Source organism: Grammomys surdaster, unplaced genomic scaffold, assembly GCF_004785775.1.
Source record: "Grammomys surdaster isolate TR1022 unplaced genomic scaffold, NIH_TR_1.0 126546, whole genome shotgun sequence".
NCBI classification, from domain to species: domain Eukaryota; kingdom Metazoa; phylum Chordata; class Mammalia; order Rodentia; family Muridae; genus Grammomys; species Grammomys surdaster.
In genome coordinates this window covers 11349113-11372020 of record NW_021621338.1, presented here as the reverse complement: position 1 = coordinate 11372020, position 22908 = coordinate 11349113, and the positions used below count along the sequence as shown (strand labels likewise).

At 46.0% G+C, this 22908-nt stretch overlaps 1 non-coding gene across 1 annotated transcript; it reads left to right on the top strand.

The window, feature by feature from the left end:
- Nucleotides 1–348: 348 nt before the first annotated feature.
- LOC114615090 lies at nt 349–505 on the top strand. Its single transcript, XR_003710431.1, has one exon. It is a non-coding gene; the product is annotated as a U1 spliceosomal RNA (small nuclear RNA).
- Nucleotides 506–22908: the final 22403 nt, after the last annotated feature.

The window sequence follows — 22908 nt, the reverse complement described above, 5'->3', positions numbered from 1 at the left end:
AGAGGTTCAGTCCATTATCATCAAGGTGGAAGCATGGCATCATCTAGGCAGGCATGATGGAGGCTGAGCTGAGAGTCCTACATGTTCATCTAAAGGCTGCTAGCAGAATACTGGCTTCCAGGCAGTTAAGATGAGGGTCTATCTTATAGCCCACGTCCACAGGGACACACCTACTCCAACAGGACCACACCTTCTCATAGTGCCACTCCCTGGGCCGAACATATATAAACCATCACACCCAGCATTTGGGATTCTGAGGCAGGAGGATTGTAAGTTCAAGCCCAGTCTAGCTAACACAGGGGAGACTTTGCCTCAACAGACTGTGTGTGTATGTATACTTATATTTCGATCCTCACTTGTCAGGGGAGATCCCCTGACCATGAAGGTAGATTTCCCAGGGTGAGGCTTGTTTATTCCACTCTGGATGTGCTGACCCCTCCAGTCTATTCCCAAATGTGGGAAACTTGGCCACCTTTGGTAGTGAGGGACTTTGTGCTTTCCCCAAAGAAATGAAATTTAATAAAAACTTCAAATGGTGGTAAACACATTAAAGAAATAACATGTACAGATAGGTGCTGGGAGGGGCTGGGAGTGTACTTGGGATTTGAGGAGGTGGCCTGAAGTGCCACAAAGCCCTGAAGGTTGTGAGAACAGAGACAGCCAGTATAACTGGTGGAGTAGAAGTCAAGCCAGTGAGGCTAGAGTGGACACAGGGAAGGAGACAGTCAGGGGAGCTGGCAGGCTGTGTCTCCCAGGCTTCTGCAGGATCCTACTGCTGACTCAGCAAGCTCTCATGTACTATGGCTGCTTCTATTCTAGGGACTTCCCATGCTAAGTCATTCTGTCATAACATTACCCTGCTTTTGTCACAGGTGAAGAAACTGAGGCACAAGAAGTTTCTCCCATGACTAAACAGCCACCAGAGACAGAAGGTCAGGCCTCTGGCCTAAGTGACCTGTCTATACCCTCCTTATACTATAGATGTATAGACAGATAGGCCTAGGTCAGATTCCACTGTGACCCAAACCCTCCGTTCTTGCCCTTTATGCTCCAGACCCAAGCCCAAGGCCTTAGTCTGTGAGTGGGCATGCTGCGGGCAATTATCTTCCAAATAGGCCTTAAGCCCTAGAACCAGGGTTTCTCTGTGTAGCCCTGGCTGTCTTGGAACTCACTCCTGTAGACCAGACTGGCCTCAAACTTCCAAGTGCTATGATGAAAGAGGTGTGCCACCACTGCCTAATTATTTTATTTTTAAGATTTAAAAATGTTTTCACCTGTATGTGTCTCTCTGTGTACATGTCAGATATGTACAGGTACATAGAGAAGCCTGGAGAGGGTGTCAGGTCTCCTGGAGCTGGAATTATAGCCATCTGTGAGCCCCCAACGTGAGTGGCAAGATCCAAACCCAGGCTCTCTGGGAAAGGAGGTAGTGCTCGTATCTGTGTAGCCTTTTTAACTTGCTCTGTACTTCTTCATAGTCACCCTCAATACGTTCTCACACCCCGCTGAGTGCAGCAACCAGCACAAGCACCCGGTTGCCCAAGGCTGTTATATCTGCAATCAAATTCCTCGTGTGTTAACAGTGGGATTTTTTTTTTTTAGCATTTTTGATAAAATGTTTACACAGCGTTGTAGGGGGAAATATAGAACTACAGTAATAAAAAATGAACAGGATAATTTGTATGTTGGCATTTCCACAATAAAATGTCAAATATTTCATATCCAGTGATACTGAGCCTTTTCACACTGCTATTGCTTTTATGAAATGCTTTGTGCTTGTTTTATTATTAATCTTAAGTAGTGTGTGTATTATATACTCTCTTTTTCTATGGTAGGTTTCTCAATATTTTAAAAGCTGTCATAAAAAATACATATGTCTTGAGTGCTAAGATGGCAGAGTGTCAGATGAGCAGGCAGCTATAGCTGCACTGTCTTCCTGGAGACCGCCAGTCCACATTGCAAGCAGTCACGCATCTCCTTCATAATGGAAGGGACTTGTTGTAACATTGTAATTAACTAATTAACTAGTGTCGGCTCATTTATCCTATTGTTGTTGTTATTGTCATTTCATCTATCTGAGGCAGAGTCTTACATGGTCTGTGCTGGTCTGTACCCCATAAATAGCCTTGTGTTTCTGATCTTTTTCCTTCCAAGTGTTGAGATGGCAGGTGTCTGCTGCTATACTCATCCTCTGTTCCTCTCTGCGCAAAAAATCTTCCCAAGGGGTATAGGAGACTTTCCCCAGCTTTAATTATCTTGATATAACCTAGACCTACCTGGGAAGAGAGTTTGTGAGGGATTTTCCATGTTGGTTGTCCTACTGGCTTATATGGGGGATTGTCTTGATTGCCTGAATTAATGTGAGAAGACCCCCACCCTAAATGTAGTCAGTGCCTTCTGGTGACAGGTCGGACATTAGAACATGAAAGAAGGAGAGCTGTTGGCGTTTGGTGGCTTGGCCTTCCTCCCACTGCTGAGGTCATCTGCCCTGTGTTGTTGCTGCTGGTTTCTTTGCTGACATTGGAACCAGCTTCTTTGGGCTTCCAATGTGAGCAGCCTCCTGGGAATCCAGCCCAGATCCTCCAGAAGAGCAGATGGTGCTCTCAACCACTGAGCCATCTCTCCAGCCCCAAGGGCTTCTGATGTGGATCGAATACCAGGAGCTCTCCAGGAATCCTCCAGGCCTTTGGTGTCAGAGTGAGATTGTCAAGGCACCCAGCAGATGGATGAATCAATTACCAGGTTCTCTGATAGTAAACAGCCGTTATTGGAGTGTAATGGCTGTATTCCATAAGGCAAACTAATAATCATATCTTTATAGTTCTGTTCCTACAGAGAACCCTTACTAATACGAGGATAACCAGAGCCCAGGTTAAACCAGGAACCATCACATTTAAAAATGTTATTTATTTATTTATTTATTTATTTATTTATTTATTTATTGTGTGTGTGTGTGTGTGTGTGTGTGTGTGTGTGACAGTTTCACTTGTACAGGGGCTTTGAAGGTCAAAGGACAGCTACAGATGTTGGTGCTCTCTTTCTGCTATGTGGGTTCCAGGGACTGAACTCGGGTAATCAGGCTTAGAGGCAAGTGTCCTTACCCTGCTGAGCCATCTCACCAGACTGAATGATTCCACTTTAAGGGTACTTACAAAAAATACGTAAAATGACATGAGAAGACAAATATATACCACCAGCTGTATCTCAGGCTTTTGACTTCTTTTTTTCCTAGGTAGTTTTTATTAGTGTTGTTAACTCTACTTATGCTGGGATCCTGGGTGCTACTTCCATACACATCCTGACCTGTACTGCATGAGCTTACCTCCCTCTCCTACTCTTTTTCTGTCCAAATCTCAAGCAACTCCTGTTCTACTTTCAGCTCAGCTTCTAAAAATGAATTCATTTTGATTATTTTTAATTATACGTATGATGTGTGTGTGTGGGTGTGTGTGTGTGCGTGCACATGAGTGCAGGTGTATGCAGAAGCACACAGAATGCACAGTCTGCCCTGGAGCTAGAGGGCCGTGTGGTGTTGTCACCATATGGAATTAAACTGTTTTTCTGCCAGAGAAGTACAGGCTTTTAACCTCGAAGTCATTTCTCCAGTCCTACAGGTAAGCTTTTTTTGGCTTCCACATTTGAAAATGTGTTTCTTTTCTTTCTTTCTTTCTTTCTTTCTTTCTTTCTTTCTTTCTTTCTTTCTTTCTTTCTTTTTTTTTTTTGTTTTTTCGAGACAGGGTTTCTGTATAGCCCTGGCTGTCCTGGAACTCACTCTGTAGACCAGGCTGGCCTCGAACTCAGAAATCTGCCTGCCTCTGCCTCCCAAGTGCTGGGATTAAAGGTGTGCACCACCACTGCTCGGCAAAAAATTTTTTCCTATTATTCTTAAGAGCACTTGTTGCTCTTGCAGAGCACCAGGTTTGATTCCCAGCACCTCTATGGCAGCTGGGCATCACCAGTAACTCAGTTCCAGGGGTTCGACGCTCTCTTCTGGTCTCCTTGGGTACTGCTTACACATGGTGCACAGCCAGACACTCCCATACAAATACAATTAAACTTAAAAAAGAAAGAGAGAAAGGGAAGGGGGGAGGAAGAATGGTATAGGGCAGGCAGAGGAAGAGCAAATTGAAACAACTTGTATGAAAGCGCCATAATGAACCTCATTGGCTTATATAATAGCTTACATAATGGTGGTGCCGATGATGATGATGATGATGATGATCATAACTAACTAGCTTTTAAACTAGGCATGGTGGTAATGTATGCAATCCTAGAACAGTAGTCAGGAGGCTGAGGCAGGAGGATTAAGCATATATATTATTAAGGCTACATAGTGAGACACTGTTCACAAAATAAAAACATAACAGACAAAAAAGAAGAGCTTTAAAATTGGACCATCCTAAACATTTTATGAAGGAAGGGACAAGGAAAGGAAAGAAGGAAGAAAGGAAGAAAGTGGGAAGGAAGAAAGGAAGAGGAAGGAAGGAGAAAGGAGGAAAGCCAGGAGAGAGTTGTAACTAAGACAGAGCTTTGGCATGTTCAAAAGAACCCTCAAAATAAGAGTGACAGCCTCAGTCTCAGACCTGAGACCTCAACGAAGACCTCAAATGGCTCCTCAAATTCACAGCTGATCTGAAGAAGGCAAGGTACGGTGGGGCAGTGAGTAAGAGCTGGCTGATGTTTGGGCAATTGCCAGAGGTCAGACAGCTGCAGAAGTAGGAGCAGAGTGGAAGTGGGTGAGCACAGGAAGCCTTCATCTCTTCTCTCTGCTCTCTCCTGAGAGGTGGAAGTGATGCTTCAAGTCTCTGCCTTGAGTTCCAGCAGTGAGGGCCTTGAATTGGAAACTGAGCTGACTCAAACTCTTTCTTCTCCAAGTTGTCTTTTTTGTCAGTGTGTTTTTATCTCAGCAACAGAAATGAAACTAGAGCACTTGAGGAGACTAGACTGTCTCTGAAGTCATTGTGCAGATGTTCTCAGAATTGGTAAACAGCAACGACCCCATTGGTGGTAGAATTCCAAGACAGCTTGTAGTTCACTTCCTGGCATAATCCCCAATGCTGGCACTTGATATGGTAAGTGCATATTATAGACATCACTGAAGTTTCTAGTTGTCCAATCCTAGCCTAACCAAAGCTCTTTAGACACAGAGTTTTCTCTAATTGGTGTCAGAGGAAGACCCAACAAGTCATGTTCCTTCTGGGAAAAGCCAGTAAGGGGCTCCTGTCTGACAGCTAGCAGGAAAATAGGCATTTGAGTGTTACAGTCACCAGGAATGAATTCTGCCAACAATATCATATAGTGGACCACGGTACACAGATGAGAATCAGCCTCACTCAATGCCTTGCCTTCCTAGGGAAAGAACCTAGCCTTGCTCAGCAAGATAGAAACTGCCACGTTAAGTGGTAATTTGTTTCATAGCTGTAGATAACTTATGCACAAGTGGTGTACGGACTGACCTAAGTGGGCAGGGAGCATGCAGGAGGAATTGTACCCAGGGTCCTTTCCTCCTGTTCCTGGTCTTCCTCCACCCATGTAATATACTCCTCTTATGCCTTATGAATGCACAGCCCATGTTACCACAGCCCAGGACAGTTTATCTCTAATTTTCCAAGGCTGATCCTGAGGAAACTAAATTCTTACTCTATCAGAACACAAAGGCAGGAAATAAGTCATGTGCTGCAGAATAAAGAATAAAGAATCCATTCCCAGACAGACTTCCATCTATAGACACACACATGCACACAGCCCCCTAATGCACACCATACACCATACACACATACATGCAGCTCCCCCAAACACACACACACACACGCACATGCACATGCGCACACACACACACACACAGACAGACACAGACATGCACACGCACACACACACACACACATACACACACACACGCACACACACAGACACAGACACAGACACAGACACGTACACACACACACACACACACACACACACACACATGCACACGCACACACAATTTGTGCACCACACAATACCCAAAAGTACTCTTCCCGTCTCCAAGGGCACACCCTCAGAGATACACACCACTCTATCCAAGAGGAGAATGAGACTCAACTCAGAAAAACTGTCCTCGTGCCCCAGTGCTCTCACTGCCTCTAAGTCTCTGCCCTGGCCTGAGCCCCTTTCTGCTCTGAGTTCCTTTTCTGTGCTGTTTCTGTGCTCAATGATATATTCTTTCCCCTGCTCCAACTGAAAGTGGACTCTTCCCCAAAGACGCTTTTCCCTGTAACCAGTCTGAACCGAGTCTCCTTGCTTGTCTCTGACGTCATCCTCCCACACTGCTATGGCAGTTTTTCATGGCTTGTAATTATATATTGATTTCTTTGTCTTTTGTTTGACCACTAGACTATAGCTTTATGTATTATCCAGTACTATTTGGGTTGCAAGCAAGAGTGCCACCTCTTGGCTTGGTCAAATTATTAAAAAAAGGTGCTTTGTGGAAGACAAAGAAAGTCCCTGTCTCAGCAAGCCCAGAAATGACAGCCACTTTAGGCCCTTGATTACAGTCCCACATTAGACATTTGGGAAGCCCCCATTCAAATTCAAGTCTCCCAAGCATCTGTCAGGTAAAGTGAGGTAGAGTTCCTGATCATGGCTGTCACTGGGTCAGGCTGGGGTCCAGAAAGCATAATCTGATACTCTCTTATCAGAGGAGGCAGGGTGTGGCGAGGTGGGGAAGTGGGGACCAATCTGGTCAGGGAACAACTGATCACACCATGGATCTAATGTGGCTTGTGTGAGGGCCTGTGTTAAGCAGCCTCACTATCCTGATTTATTCAGTTCTCTGCTGTCCTTGCATGCCTTAGAGGTCACCCCCTCCCTCAGCAGCTGCCAAGGCCACCACTGCCTCTAGGAAAACAGAGGTACATTGAACCATTCTACTGGATCCCACAGGGTAGAGTGAGAAGAATGCTCAGAAACTGAAGGATGACTCCTGCTTTGCCACCCTGACTTTGGCCAAATTGTTTAGTCTGCCTGAGCCTCAATTTCCTCATCTATAAGATGGGCACATACAACTCTATATGTATGCATGTAGACAGGTGTGTGTGTGTGTGTGTGTGTGTGTGTGTGTGTGTGTGTGTGTAGTAAGGCTAATGCCACATCGCTAGCATGTGAAGCCTGGACAACAAGCCCAGAGGTTACCTGGCCCCAGATGTGGTTACCTGTGACCCAGATTGCTATGGGTGCTAGAGAGGCCTTCCACTACATCACCTTATTTTATTTTCTGCAGCTAGTCACAGATGATTACAATAAGCATTTCTCCATTTGCTTACTGATGATGCCACCATTAAAAGTTCCAAGAAGGCAGGACACCTCTTTTTTTAAGGCTGTGTTTCTAAAATCTAATACACAATAGCTGCTCAATAAATTTGTTTGGTCATTGTTTCTTTAAAAAACATTAATCACATTTATTTATGTCTTAGTTAGATTTCTATTACTGTGATAAATCACCATGACTAAAAGCATCTGGGGAGGAAAGGGCTTACAGCTCTCAGGTCACATCCATCACCTAGGGAAGTCAGGGCAGAAACTCGGGCAGGAACCCGGAGGCAGGACCTGAAGTAGAAGCCGTGGAGGAATGCTGCTTACTGGCTTGTTCCTCATGACTTGCTCAGCCTGTCTTCTTATATAAGTCAGGAGACTCTGCCCAGGAGTGGCATACCCACCGGGGGTTGGACACTCCTACATCAATCTTTAATCAAGAAAATGCCCCACAGGTTTGCCTACAGGCCTACCTTCTAGATTTTCTCAATTAAGTTCCCTTCTCAGATGACTCTACCTTTCTCTAGATAACACCAGCGCCAGCACCAAAACCTAGCCAGCACGATTTATGAGTATATTCAGGGAGGGCCAAGCATGTGCCATGGTACCAGTGTAGAGGTCAGAGGACAACTCGTGGGAGTCAGTTCTCTCCTACTATGTGAGTCCCAGGGATTGTGATAAATTAACCTGTCTCTATCCTGTGGTTAAAAGCCATCTTATAGTACAGACAAACTAGGTTAATTCCTGTTTTTTTTTTTTTTTATTTATTAAATCTCTATTTCTCAAGGATTGGGCTATGTCCAACCTGTGATTAATACTACAGATAAATAGTTCTGTACTGCCTGTTCCAGGAAACAGCAACTGTGCCTTTGCTTAAAAACTTATCATGACCACCTCTGACTACCTTATTATTGATGAGTTATTTCTCAACCAGTGAAATGAGCCAATTCGAGCCAGATTAGATTATATTAAATGCAGGTTTATTGGGACACTGCTCTCGGATGAGTTCATTGGCCCCAAGGACCTAGGCCAGGGAAATCACAGTGAGGAGAGGGAAGGTGAGGTGAGGGGGGGGGGAGAGAAAGAAAACATGCACAGAGAGAGGGAGAGAGAGCACAAAAAAGGAGACCAAAATGTCTGGATTATATAGGGAACAGCCTCTAGGGGAGGGCAGTCTAGCCCCTGGACTGGAAAGTTCAGGGTTGGGGGCAAGGTATGCCAGGCAGGGACTGAAGGATGCTGGGAAGACCTGGAGGCCAGATCTGCTTTGATAGGTAAAATATGCACCTCAGTCCCTTGTCCCTGGGTCCAAAGCCAAACAGTTATGATCACTGTGTTATAAACACCTTGTACCATATCTTTCTTTCAGGAGGTTGATATGACCAACTTGTTATGCTTACGTTCTGCAGTTGTAACCTTGTCTGTCTGCCTCCAGATCTCCCATTTGGAAACCCCTACTCCTGAACTATAAAAAGCCTATCTTCCCCATGCCCAATGCTGATCTCTTGAACCCTGCCTTAGGGAGAGACAGCCATGCACATGAATAGAGAAGCCTGCTGTAGTTAACTTGGTCATGATTTGCATCCGTGGCCTTTCTCCTTGCATCTACGGGCTTAAGAACTCAACAGTCTTTAGGTTAATCATCTCACTGGTGCTAATAATATGTTTAAGTAAGTGGATGCAGGAATGAATAAAATGAGGACCCAGAAAGGAACAGAAGAGAAAGTGAGAGGGGCAGAGTTTCCTAGCACCTTATGTTTATCTTGTGTGTATCTTGTGTTGCTGTGAGCCCCAGCACTGGGCTCTGCATTGCACGTTCTGCGTTTCCACATTTCTTGGCCAGCTCTCAGTGGCTTATGTTTGAACAGTCCAGCTTTGACTCAGCAGGGAAACAGGGCTGTTAAGGAAAGGAAGGGCAGGTTGGGAATGGGGTGACAACAGTAATCTCCAGGGTGACCCCTCCTTCTGCTTCTGGAATTAGAGTTCTAGGAAGCAAACTGAGAGAAAGAGACGATTTCCTTACCACTTCCTTTTGGATGTGAGGTCAAAACACTTAGCCTAACTCCTCTTAGGAGTCAGTTCTAGAAATTAGGTCAAGACCAGCCACCCGCACGGTTTTCTTCATTACACTCAGACACCCGTTGAGTGGACGATGTGGTTAGGGGAATGGGGAGACAGGGGTGGGGGTGGGGCAGGGGGTCGGGGGTGGGGTGGGGGACACTCTGCCTGACGGGCCACTGGCGGTTCCTTTTGTCAAGACTGAAAATTCCCCAAAGGCTCAGCTACTCGGATTTAGTGGATCAAGGAAATGTCAATCTTGCAATCCTGCAGGCTCTCCTGAAACCAAGTTCAAACTGAGTGCCTGGCAAGCTTGGTCCCATTTTTTTTTCCTGCCCGGTTCTGTAATTGAACACCCCCATTTGACGCCATACACCTGGTAACAGTGCACGCACACACGAGCACAAGCCTGGTCTGCAGGCGAATTGAGAGACACGTGCCAGCTCACCTTTCAGCCCCAGCCCTGAAATTACTCATGAGATGTTTTTACTTTTTAAAATCCTGAGAAAACTGCAGGACCCCACCGGGATTCTCAGATTCCAGGTCTTCAGCAATTCACGCGGCTGGGGGAGGGGATGATTTCCGGTAGACTTTATTGGCTGAACCTGACTATAATAACCGTAGGAAGAGGGAATTAATTTCCCCTTTGTAAGATGATAATGATAATAATAATCATGTTATTATTATTATTATTATTGTATCTAAAGACTTAATAACAATGCCTGGCTCATGGTGTCATTCAGTATTTATGTCTCTTATCCTCTTGTTTTGATTTTTTAAAAAAATAAATAGCTTAACTGATACACTGATGGGACAACCATTTAGAGCTATTCTCCCTCTGAGTCTCTTTCCCATCTGGAGTGATTTCTGGTCCCTTTAACATCCATCCAGACAATCAAGACAGGCATGTATTAGGATTTTTTATGTATGAAGCTTTAAAATGACTAATGGTAGTGCACAACACATTTCTGTGACATCTTTTTTTTAAATAACAGCTTTGTTGAGATATAACCCACAAAGCATACAGCTCACCCATTCAGAGCATACTTTGTCTTTTTCCATATCATGTATCTCACAGCTTCATACACACCCAACTATATAATATACACCATCATCTTTTCTATGAGTATACACCATTCCCTGTATGGCTGGTTCATAGTTTTCCTTCCTCGATCATCTATCTATCTATCTATCTATCTATCCATCCATCCATCCATCCATCCATCCATCTATCTATCCATCCATTGATATATGAGAGGGGGGTGGATTGGGAAGGGTCTCTTGTAGCTCAGGCTGGCCTTGAACTTACTATTAAGATGACAATGAACTTCTGTTACTCCTGCCAGCTGCCTGTCTGCTGTGGATGTAGTGAAGAGCAGTTTCGTTAAGTCCTGTGAAAGAAGAGCTGAGACTGTGCCTGTCTCATGGAAAAGGGCCTTTTCAAGCACAGAGGATATACTTGCTGAGTGTTCAAGAAGATCTGAGTTCAATTCCCAGCAATGCATAACCAAAGCATGGTGTCATGTGCCAGTAATCCCAGCACTCAGTAAAGAGAAGTAGCAGGATCAAGAGCTTAAAGTCACCATTGGCTACATAGTGAGTTCAAGGCTGCGCTGGGCTACATGAAACCCTGCTTTAGAACATAACACACAAACACAAACAGGCTTTTCTTGCAGTGGTTACAGGAAAGACTGAAAAACACCTCTGATCTCGTAGTCAGACAAATTCTCAGGGGCTACCATTTTAGTCTCAGGTTGTCCCAATCTGTTCCAGTAACTATGGGGGACTTGTATGCAAACTTGAGCCTGTGTGTAGTGTGTATACCTTGCTCTAGTAAGAAACTGGCTGACAGCTGAATAACAGCCCACCAATATAACTGGCCAACAGAATTTTGTTAGTTAGTAGAGTTCTATTAAAATAGAAACTCAAGTACTCCCCGTTGGTCCTTGGCATCTTCCCTGCCAACCACCTGCCGTGATCTCAAGATTCATTAATGGCAGTCATAGAATTACTAATAACAGTGTATCAGTCACAGAGGGCATGTTAAAACCACAGCGGCTATGAGGTACATGGTTCCTGGTATGTAGGTATGTTATGGCTGATGATAACTAAGTCACAGGCCCAAGCTGCCAGTGAAGGGATGGGCAGATAGATTTCAGAGGAACAGCTGGACATGTGGCCAGGGTGCCTTCCACCGGGATCCATCATTCAGGGCAGAACTGGTAGGAACCTGGATGTCCATCAATAGAGGACTGAAAGGGCTTGGGCTATGGCTCAGCTGGTAGAGTACTTGCCTAGTATGTAGGAAGTCCTGGTTTTAACCCCCAGCACTAAAATACCTGAGATATGCTGATACATGCTTGTAATCCTAGCAGTAGGCAGCTGGAAGCAGGAGTAACAGTTCACTGTCGTCTTAAATAGTAAGTTCAAGGCCAGCCTGAGCTACAAGAGACCCTTCCCATTCCACCCCCCTCTCATACATCGATCGATCACTTGTTGGAGGACTTTGCTCAGGGAGTGAGCAGCCCAGATCCTTCCTGCTTTCTCCACCGTGGGCACAGATCCTAGATCTGAGCAATATGAAGGGTAAGAAACCTGACCACACACAGGACTGGTCCTCAGCAGGGATGGTTAATACACGGGACTCCTGAGCATGCTGTGTTTCCGCATGATTCTTTCATCTAAGGTGTGATCCCTGAAGGCTTTCAGGAATGTAAAAAGGAAGCACAAAGTATGTGTGTAGACAAAGGGCCTTGGGTTCTGTTGAGCTTGCTGGCCGTGGGACTCTGCTGCCTCCCTCCCTTCTGTGTGCTGGGGGAGGGGTCAACCCTAGGACTCACATGTGCCAGGGATGTGTTCTACTGAGTTACACTTAAAGCTGTGGACTGCAACCTTCTTTTTAGCAACAGTGGGATTCTGAGTCTGCAGGCTATTTTTTTTTTAAATCTTTAGAGTCTTATGTAACCCAGCCTTGAAGTGGGATATTAATTTGAGTAAAGCGATGCCTCTTAAATTCCTGCCAACATTAAATAATGAACTTAAAATTCTCAACATGGGCTAAGGCAGGGTTTGTACAGAATGGTGGTTATCTCATTAACCATGACTCTAAATACTTCCTCACCAGCAGGCCAAGCAGGATAGGTCATTTTTTTTCCCCCTGAACCTCAATACATTGCTTGGAAAATGGGAATTCTTTCTCTTTTTGAGCCAGGCCTTGCCTCAGCCTCTTGGGTCCTGGGATTCCAGATACATACCCCCATATCCAGATTTGGGGCTTTTAATGGGACTTTCACAAGTATTGCTTGTCAACAGGTAAAGCTTGTGTTGTGCCTACTAACATTGACTACTTTGGTGTCTGGCTTTCTGGGGGAGCTCTTTATTGTCCGCTGTATGAGCTTGCTAGGGCTGACACAGCAAAGCTCACAGACTGTGGGCTTGAGCAGGCTAGAGAGGCTGGGAGACTTTCCTCCAGAGGGTAGGAGAGATACAGCCTAGAGAGGCTGAGAGACTTTCCTACAGACCAGAGGCTGCAAGCCCACAGTCCAGGAGCTGACAGGGCAGGTTTCTCAGAGACCTCTCTGGATTCATAGGTGGCAGCTTCTCGCTGTGTTCTTACCATGTCTTCTCTCTTCTTCACGAACTGGCATCTCTGTGTCCAAATTTCTTCTCTTTATGAAGACAGACACTAATCAAAATGGACGAAGGCTTATGCTGAGGGCTGTTTTCAGTTAATCATCTCTTGAAAGACTCCACCTCAAAGTTTAGTGATACAGTAAGGTCACAGAACATAGGGCATTGATTCAAGTGTGGTCATGGAGGCATAATTCATCCTGCTATCTTCTTGGAAGGGATTTGAAAGATTACGGATGCAAAGCATGAGGCCAATTTATGACTCTGCAAATAACAGATGCTCAAAAAACACTTTTTCCTCAACTGGAAAACCTTTCATAGTTATAACCATTGGCTTGATCCTCCACTGGTGGGAGCCACCAGGAGACTGGAGAAATGATGTGAATTTTTCATCAGTGTAGGAGAAGGAGAAACTGTCCTTTCCAGGAGTTAATCAGCATGGAAATTCCCATACTTGAGCGTGCTGACCAACCCCCAAGGCTTGTAAATGCCTAGGAGCTGATTCCAGGAAGCTCAGGTGGCCAGAGGATCAGACTTTGTAGTAGATGCCCAGGTGATTCTGATGCAGCTTGTTCTTGGACTCCACTTGAGAAATATAAACCCAGCACACTCTTCTTTGTCAGAGTCTTGGAATCAGTGTCAGCAATGTTCAGTGTCTCAGGAAACCACAGTTTATGTGAGGATGCTGGACATCACTTCTGGGGCCCATCACGTTATCTACTGTCTTCTAAGGAGGGGAACCAGAAAGGTTTTGTGTGCCAAGAGTCCATCCTGTTCAGCTCCTGTGTTCTGCTCTCACTCCCCGTTTTCATTGAACCCCCCACCCCTACTCCAGCTAGCTGACCCCAGGCTGCGGGAACACTCTGAAGGAGAGAGAGAAAGCCTTCCTGCAGAAGGAACTGAGCCTGTTCACACCAGCTTCTCCTAGAGCTGGAGGGTTGATAGAAGAAGAGGAGAATTTGTCTCCTTGCATTTAAATGGTTTTTATGTGTCTAAAGATATTTTATGGAAACAGAAAGTGTACCTGATAAAATGTCAGCATTAATCCACCCGGTGTGTTCAAGGGAGACCTTCTCACAGCACCTAGCCTCATCAGCTCGGGACTCTTGGATAAGAAATGGCAGAGGATGATTTCACCAGATTTTAAAAAAAAAAAAAAAGACAGGCTCTTTCCAATTTATTTTTTTCTCCGTGAATAAGTATGTCTTTAATCCTAATAGTATTTGATGAAATCATTTTGGCTAAAGCCCAGAAGGAGTTTTTTTTAGAATGGGGCAATTTCTTTTTACATCTGCTTCAGTAATTCAGCCAGCAGATAAGCAAGCTGGTCTGGTCTCATAAGTGTTTTATGGAGCTCTGGACTGTGTTCTGAGATGCTCAGTGGTGAACCAGGGACCCAGCCTATGACAGTGACATGAGAGTGAGGCCAGTCTCTCAGATCCTGAACTCATAATCACTGTATTAAACCTTGCTGGAGTATCTGGGATGCTCTGTGTGTAAGGTGTGTGTGTGGGTAAGGAGGCATGCCTCCTGTCTCACTTGTACAGGAGTCTTCCCAAACCTGGTATTTTTAAAGTCACATCTTCCCCAAAGAGGTTCCCCAGTGCCTTCATAATGAAAGGAAAGACAGCTTTAATGCCATTGTCTGAGGCATCTTATATGCGTGGGGTCTCTGGTTTAGGGTATATGGATTCATAAAATATTTTGGCTGGCTGAGGCACCCCACTCACTTATCAGGCCTGATGGTTTGAGTTCTGTCCCTAGGATCCAGGTGGTGGAAAGAGAGCAACTCGTGCTGACAGCCACAGACAGGCAATGGCACATGTACATATGTATATATACTTGCATACATATACAAGCATGTTAATAAATAATTTAAAAAACTGTATAGATTAATTTTAATTTGTTTTTAATAATTTCTCTGTGTATGTATATGTGTTATATGTATGTGCACATATATGTCTGCAGGTGCACTTATCCGAATGAAGATATATGGAGGCCAAAGGTTAATGTCTGGATTTCTTCCTCAATCTCTTGGGCTTCTACAACTCATTTACTGATTTTTAAAATTTTATATGTATGGGTGTCTTGTCTACATGCATGTCTGAGTACTACATGCTCTTCACTGTTAAGTCAACTCTCCAGTCCTGTGTTTTTGTTTTTAATTATTACTAACAATAGTCAAAATGTCATAGTTCTCAAATGACTGATTTTCTTCTAGGGGAATCAATGCCTCTCGTTCACTTGCAATATAGACTTGATCACGGGCATGGTCCTCTCCAGAGCACAAGAACAGGCCTCTTATGTAGCTTGAGTGGTTTGGACTCAACATCAAGCCGAGCAAGGGCAGGGGCTCAGGTGAAACGGGACGGAACTTTCAAAGCTGGACTCTTAGGCACATGCAAGTCAAGCCGAAGGCTCTAATGTAATTAAGTTACACCAAGAAACATGGAAAAGAAGCCAGGAGTGTGGTGAGAAGGGGTTACAACACGGAGAGAGAGTAGAGTGGAAAGCTGTGGAGAAAGAGCAGAATGGGAAGAATACTGGAGGCATCTTTTGGGGGATACAAACTGCTAGAGATACAGTTCACGAAGGTCAGAGGTCGCCAGTCGTTTCTTCACGGCAGGTATGTGTGGATTCATTACTGACCAACAGTGTGATGATTAACTTTAACTGCCAACTTGGCATAACCTAGAATCATCTGGAAAGAAAGTCTTAATGAAGGATGATCTATACTGGGTTGGCCTGTAAACCTGCTTGTGGGGGATTGTCTTAATCACATTAACTGATGTGGGAAGACCCAGCCCACTGTGGGCAGCGCTAATCCCTTAGCAGGGGGTCCTGAACTGTTTAAGATTGGAGAAATCAAGCTGAGCAAGTAAATGATTCTGCATGCTTTCATTTTCTCTGCTCTTGACTGTGGATATGATATAACCAGCTGCTTGAAGTCCCTTCCCTGACTTCCCCACAGAGATAAGGTGGAATTGTAACTGAAATGAACTCCTTTTGCCCTTAAGTTGCTTTTTGCCAGGGTATTTTATCAAAGTGACTGAAATGGAACTAGTACAAACGATGTCTCCAGTCTACGAAGCAGGGTCAGCACTTACGAATGAGGTCTGCGCTGCTTTGAGAGTTACTGGATGACAATGTGTTTGGCAAGAAAGTTGGTGTAGTCATCATTTCATCTTCTGATCCTTTTCAAACACCAGTGCCTAAGTCAGAGCTAGTCACCCGTGAGAGGCTGTGCAACACAGGAGCCCTTATCATGAACGCTCAGGGTAGACTGACCTAACAGCTCCGACTCAGGGTATCTGCACAGTGGGCATCTCATCTTCCTTTTCTTTTTTTCTTTTCCTTGAATGCTTTTGGCTTCCTTTTCCTAGCATCTGGCTACCCTTTCCTCTATTCCATTTCCTCCTTTTCTCTGGATACATAGGCTAGTAGGTCAGGAGTTTTCCATCCGTGATGTCCTCACCCTGGCGCCTGGGTTTGGAGCAGGGGTCATGGACTTTTCCTAGGAAGAGCTGGCTGCACTCAATCTTGCATAGATGGCCTCAGTCATACGAAGAGCAGCAGATCAAAGGATGCAAGGGACTATTTTAGGCATAGAGAACACAAGGTTTACAATGGTGCTGTAGAGATAACGAGATTGGGTAGCCTTAGTGACTGGCTTCATCGTGATTTGACTGTAGCTGTTAGAAAGTCCCCTGGGTGCACTTGGAGTCTGGATAGGGAAGAGAGCATTGGGAAGATTGGGTAGGAAGGTTTGTAGATCTCTGTTAGAGATGCTGTGCTGCCATTTGTGGTATTCTTCAGGAGACCCTCAAGGACAGAGTAGAACTGACAACAAAATGTTTTTGCTAATGGAGAAGTTTTTTATAGCTGAAGAGAGTGTCTGGGCCTGGTCACCTGCCCTGTTGCTGTCAAGCTACATAGAAGCCACCAACTTCATGGAGGAGCCCTTGTGAGGAACTGAGGTAGCAGGGTACAGTTAGAGATGCAGCAGGGAGAACTCAGGAGGGGCCCACAGCCTCCATTGCATCTGGAGCTGTCTCAGACCTCTAATCCGGAGACCTCTGACAAATTTGCTAGACTGTGGCTGAGAAGGCCTGGGTTATGTTCTCACAGGATTCAGCACATAGCTGCAACTGAGAACTGAGAGCTATACACAGTAGCAGCCCAGCAGCAGCTCCTCCCTCTGGAGCTTGTCAGTCATGGAGTTTCTCTGGGCTGGGTGGCTCTCTCGGGTGCAGCATTGGCCTAGTATGAATGAAGCTCAGGATGAATCCCCAGCACCACAAAAAAGAAAAGAAGAACGTACAGGTTGTCAGGCCCCACCAAGACTGGCTGAGTCAGACTCTGCTTTAGTCTTTTGGAGACTGCGCCCACACTGATGGTATATTGGCACTAGTCAGGGACTCAGACAATTGCAGTACCTGGAGAATTGCCTTTTAGCAGTTCTGACAGGATGGATTCAGTGTATGGATGAACGACAGAACCCAGTGATTCCCAAGAACAGCTTATGTATAGACAAGTTCAGTGTTATTTCAGGAGCCTGTGGCTTCAAGATAAAGAGAAGGTGTGGAGTTGAACTCTACAGAGACTGACTCACAAGTATGCTTCTCCTCTTCCCCCTCCTTTCTCTTCCTCTTCGTCTTCCTCCTCATCTTCTTCTTCCTCTTCCTCCTTTGAGATGACTAGTACTACATTCCCAGCCTCGTGGTTATTTTTTATTAAAAACAGGCCGGGCAGTGGTGGCACACGCCTTTAATCCCAGCACTTGGGAGGCAGAGGCAGGCAGATTTCTGAGTTTGAGGCCAGCCTGGTCTACAGAGTGAGTTCCAGGACAGCCCGGGCTACATAGAGAAACCCTGTCTTGAAAAACCAAAAAAAAAAAAAAAAAAAAAAAAGCAAACCCAACATTAGTTGTTTTATTGTATCTATGTTCATGTCTTTGTGTATGTGTGTGCCATCTGTTGTGGGGCAGTGGGCTATGAGAAAAGGCCAGAAAGCTTGGTAGAAAGCTCTGAAGCCCCGGAAACCTTGGTCTGAAGAAGGCCAGTAGGATGGGAGGCCGCTTGGAACTTTCCCAAAGCCATCTGGCTCTCTTAGCTCCAGCTCCCTACAGCCCCTCCCACGGAGAGGTCCATGGCCTTTGATCACGTAGGAATAGCACCTTCATGCAAATAAGGCATTCCCAAGCTCTCAAAGCAAGCCAATAGGGGTTACCTGCTCTCCCCCCAAAAACTGTATTTATTGCCCAAAGCTCAGAAGTAAAGTGGATGTGAGATCTTTCCCTCTGTTGGAGACCTTTATCACGGTTCTTCCCCGTTGCTGGCTAGCCCGCGCATTTCAAAGAGCTGTAACACTTTTCCCTCTCCGCTGCCACCGAGGCTGGAGCAGAAGCAGACCCTCCTGTCTGCTCCCCGCCCAGCCGTCTGAGGCTGCTGTAACCGTGGTTCGAGAGGCTACGTCGGCCCTGCCCCGTGAGACTGAACAGCGCACTGGGCTCCAGCTCGCAGCCGCGACCCCGCCTGTGTGCCCCACGCGAGCTTTGACCCACATCCTCGGCTGGTGGTCTGCTCTGCTGAGTCCCACTGGGAAGTGCCACACCCAGCGCTGCTGAAGCCGCGGTTTCTTGGACAGCCTCAGAGCCCGTGCCCTGAGCCGCCACGGGCGACCTGATCGCTAGATCAGACCCGCAATCTGTATGCTTGAACAGGCCAGAAGAGGGCGCTGCACTCCCTGGAGTCAGTGTTACAGGTAGTTGCAATGCTTGATATGGATGCTAGAAATTGTACTTGAGTCTTTTGAAAGATCACCATGTGAGGCTTAACCAGTGAGCCATCTCTCCAGCCCAGTTTATATATTTTTTAAATGGTGTAATATACATCCAGTAGAAGCTGTGCTTTGACTTTCGGTCTTTTCCTGGGTCCTATATACTTCAGTTCACACTCTTGTGACACTGGGAGCAGCAGGGAGCCACGGCACCCAGTGAGCCACATGGTCATGAGGACAGATGAGCCGATGACCAGGCTACAGTGCCTTGGGCTGCTATGGAGCATGCTCAGTTGCTCAGTGCATTTCCCACTTCTCAATGCTTTCAGCCTATGGCAGATTTGTCGGGGTGTAGTTCCATCCTAAGTCAAGGAGCATCTGTACAAATCCAGATCTTAAAACTGAGCGAGAAGTAACTTTAGGGAAGATATGAAGTGTTTATGCTATGGGAATTAATGCCGGCCACTGCAGCAGATCACTCCTGGATTTGAAAGCAGCCAGAGTGTTCATTTTGACCTATGCCCCCACTGTCTGCTCAATGTGTACAACCCCATCTGAGGCAGTCAGACCTGTATGCTCAGTGTGCCATGGGCAGTGCTAAGTCATGACACAGGAGCTATGGTGGGGGCAGCCTCTAATTGGCCCACTGGTCTTCCCCTGGTGTGACTCATGCCCTTGTGGAACCTCACCCTCTTGGTGACCTGGTGGGCGACTTCTAGCAGAACACAGGAATCGATGATGGCATGCCACTGGAGATCAGGTTTTAAAAGGGCTGTGGTTGTTCCTGCCCTAGCGCTCATGGAGTCTGGGAGCTGGGGAAGGCAGCTTCTGTGTTGTAGGTGGTTCTCAGTGTAGCTCATGTAGCAGGAAGCTGAACTCCAGCCAAAAGCATGCTCTGAGGTCAATGAGTGAACATGGAAACAGGTTTTCCCGAGCTAAGCTCTGAGATGACCAGCACCCTGAGGCCTTTATGATCCAACTTCCCAAGTCACCCAACATCATTTCCAGAACATTCCATTGCTTAGAGTGCTCTAAGATACCCAGACTCACAAGTATACTCTTCAGTGGGTCAAGTTTTAGTTACACTGAATTATTTGAAGAGTATCTCTATCATCACAGCATGACTTATAGAACTCCCCCAGTTGTTACTTTTCTCATTGCTTTGACAGAAAATGTGTGTGTGTGTGTGTGTGTGTGTGTGTGTGTGTGTGTGTAGGTGAGAAGTTGGTACTGAATAGTAGGGTCTCTTACAAGACATACAGCCACAAAGTAGAATAGATAGGCTCACCAGTAAGTTCCAGGGGTTCACTTTCTCTGTCTCCCTAGTGCTGGGCTTACAGGTGTACTGTCCTGCTTTTTACTTGGGTGCTAGGGATCTAAACACAGGTCCTCATGCCTGTACACAGAGCACTTCATTGGCTAGGAAATCTCCCTACCATGTCTACTGATGTATTTCCTCATTTAACATTTGGCTTCCCCTATGCTACGTAATCGTCATGAAACCAGAGAACTTGCTAGCCTCAGATGTCTGTGACAGTTAACCCAACTTGGCCAAGAGGTATCCAGATTAAACACACCCTTAACAACTCCTTAGAATCAAATCAAAGTGTGTATGTGAAACAAAGAGCTGCCGTAGAGCAGATCCTCCCTCCTGTCATGCAACAGCTTTGACCAGGGCATGCCATGCTTTTTTTAGTTAGTTATCCATCTTTGCAGAGCCTTCTGCTCCAGGTTACTACTGTCATCAGAGGTGACAATTGTCAGAACCATGGCTCCATCAGGCAGGATGGAGAAAGCAGGTCTAGGTAGAACCTCAGACCTCCCCTCCCTCCCTTCCTCCCTCCCTCTCTCCCCCTCATCCTGTGTAGCCCTGGCTGGCCTTGAACTTGCTAGGTAGACTAGGCCGGCTTCAAGCTCACAGAGGCTGGCTACAGGACTGCCTCCTATGTGGTTCAACCTTAGGAAGGTCATTTCCTTTGCAATCCCTCGTTTGTGCTTTCATTGTTTAGTTTTAATTGTCTTCAGTTATGGTTTCTCTCTGTAGCTCAGGCTACAAACTCTCAATCCCTTTGTTTTGGCTGCCTCCATGCTGGGATTCCAGGTGTACACACACCACCAAACCCAGCAATCTGTAAAGTGGGGACTAAGAATAACTACCGGGTGGGGTTGTGGTAAGTGGGCAGGAAGTCTCTTGGCCAGCACATGCACAATGGCAGGCTAAATTAGGAGATCCCCTCCCTAAGCTGAGCTAAGAGGAGAGCTTGAACCAAGGGCTTCCGTTTCCTCTCCTACCTGGAAAAGACCAGGCCTGCCTAGAGATGCTGGGTGGTGGCGGTGGCGGTGGCAGCGGCGGTATACCTGAAGTCACCCAGGCCAGGGCTAGGAAGAGCTTAAAGGGTCTGACTTTGGAAGCATGGGCTTCCGGGGGAGCAGGGGATGGCTCCCAATCAGTAGCCATTAGCACGCAGCTGGTAATGCTAGACACAGACACAGCTGCTTGCCCTCCCAGAGTCTAAGGAACAAGTCAGAGGGTCTCCCCCAGGGTTTTGTCCCTCCCTGCTTAGAGCCTGATTCAAATCTGAGCAGCCCCTGAGGGGTTTTGTTTGCTGAGCAATGCTAATTAACTCCATTGTTACAGTTCCTCTAGGATTGGAGCATTTTCCCTCTAAGGCATTTCAACCTGTACCGGGTATAAACGGAGTCAGCCAAGTACAGAGGGCAAAGGGGCTGACAGGAGCAGGTGGAGAGCTTGTTTCAGGCAATGTGAGGTGGACAACACCAAAGCGAATCTCCTCATGAGTTTTCACTTTATTTAAACCCCTCTTGATCTCCCTCAGGAGATCTAGTGGTTGGAGTTTCTTTAAAAAAAAAAAAAAAAAAGGGAAAATCTCAAACCAATGAACTAGTCTTAAGAGAAGCCTCTGGGAGGTACTGACTAGTTTATGCCTGGCAAAAGCAATTCCAGAAAATTCCAGCTCCCTCTGCCAAGTGCCTGGACTGTGCAGGAGCCAAGAAGGAAGGCAAGGGCCACATCAGGAATTTGGGCGGAAGACCTCTCTTGCCAACCCACAGAACTAGCCCCACCTCCATCTGACCCCAGAGTGCATGGGGCAATTCTGAAGAGACTCAGAAAGGCAACTGTGCCAGGGCTTTTTGGATCATGAGTAATTCAGGCTCTGACTCACCAGACTGGACTTGTGCCAGACGGAGAGGAGAAAGAAGCCAAGGGTAAGTGTACAGAGCCGCATTCAGCCAGCACCTAACCTGGATCTCAAGACAGAAGGATCATGAAATCTGGACTTTTGTCCTTGGGGTGAAAGATAGCTGCAGCTTAGGAGGCCAGCTGATAACTGTTACCTGCGAGGCTGAGCTGAGAGGACAGCTCTGACATTCAAGTTGCCAGCTTTATCCTGAGGGTGTATAATGTGGCTGCCGATGTAGGGACAGTGTGTGGGGAGATGGCATGAGGGTACAGGGCTGAGACGTAAGAACAGCTCGTCTAGTTTCAGTGAGCGTTCCAGTACCATAACCACCGAGAGATACAAGAAAGTATTGAGCTCTTGAACTGTGACCAATTCAAAGTGGGGGATACGAAACACCAGCTCATGAAACCCCACTGTGTATAGGCAAGGTGAAATAGTGCATAACTATTTATATGGATTACATATTTAAACTTAAAAAAAAATCAGTACCAGTGTTATGGTTTGAACCTGACCACAATCTTACGTTCTGTGTGCTTTCCCTCAGATGGTTGTAGTATATTAAAGGCTGTGGAAGGTTTAGGAGGTTGGCCTAACTTAATGGTTCTGAACCTGTAGGTCTCATATCACATATCCTGCATATTAGATAGTTATATTATGATTCATAACAGTAGCAAAGTTACAGTTATAAAGTAGTGACAAAATAACTTTATGGTTGGGGTCCCCACACCACGAGGAACTGTATTAAAGGGTGGTATCATTGGGAAGACTGAGAACCACTGGCCTAGCCAACCCGGACCATCCACACGCTTGGCAAATGCTCTCTCACCAAGCCACATCTCCAGTCCCCGGGTGGGTCTTTGAAGATTATAGTTCGTCTCCTGGCTCTGACTGTTCTCTGTCTGGTCCCTCATGATGTAAATAGCCTGTACCTGTACTACAGGCTTCCACT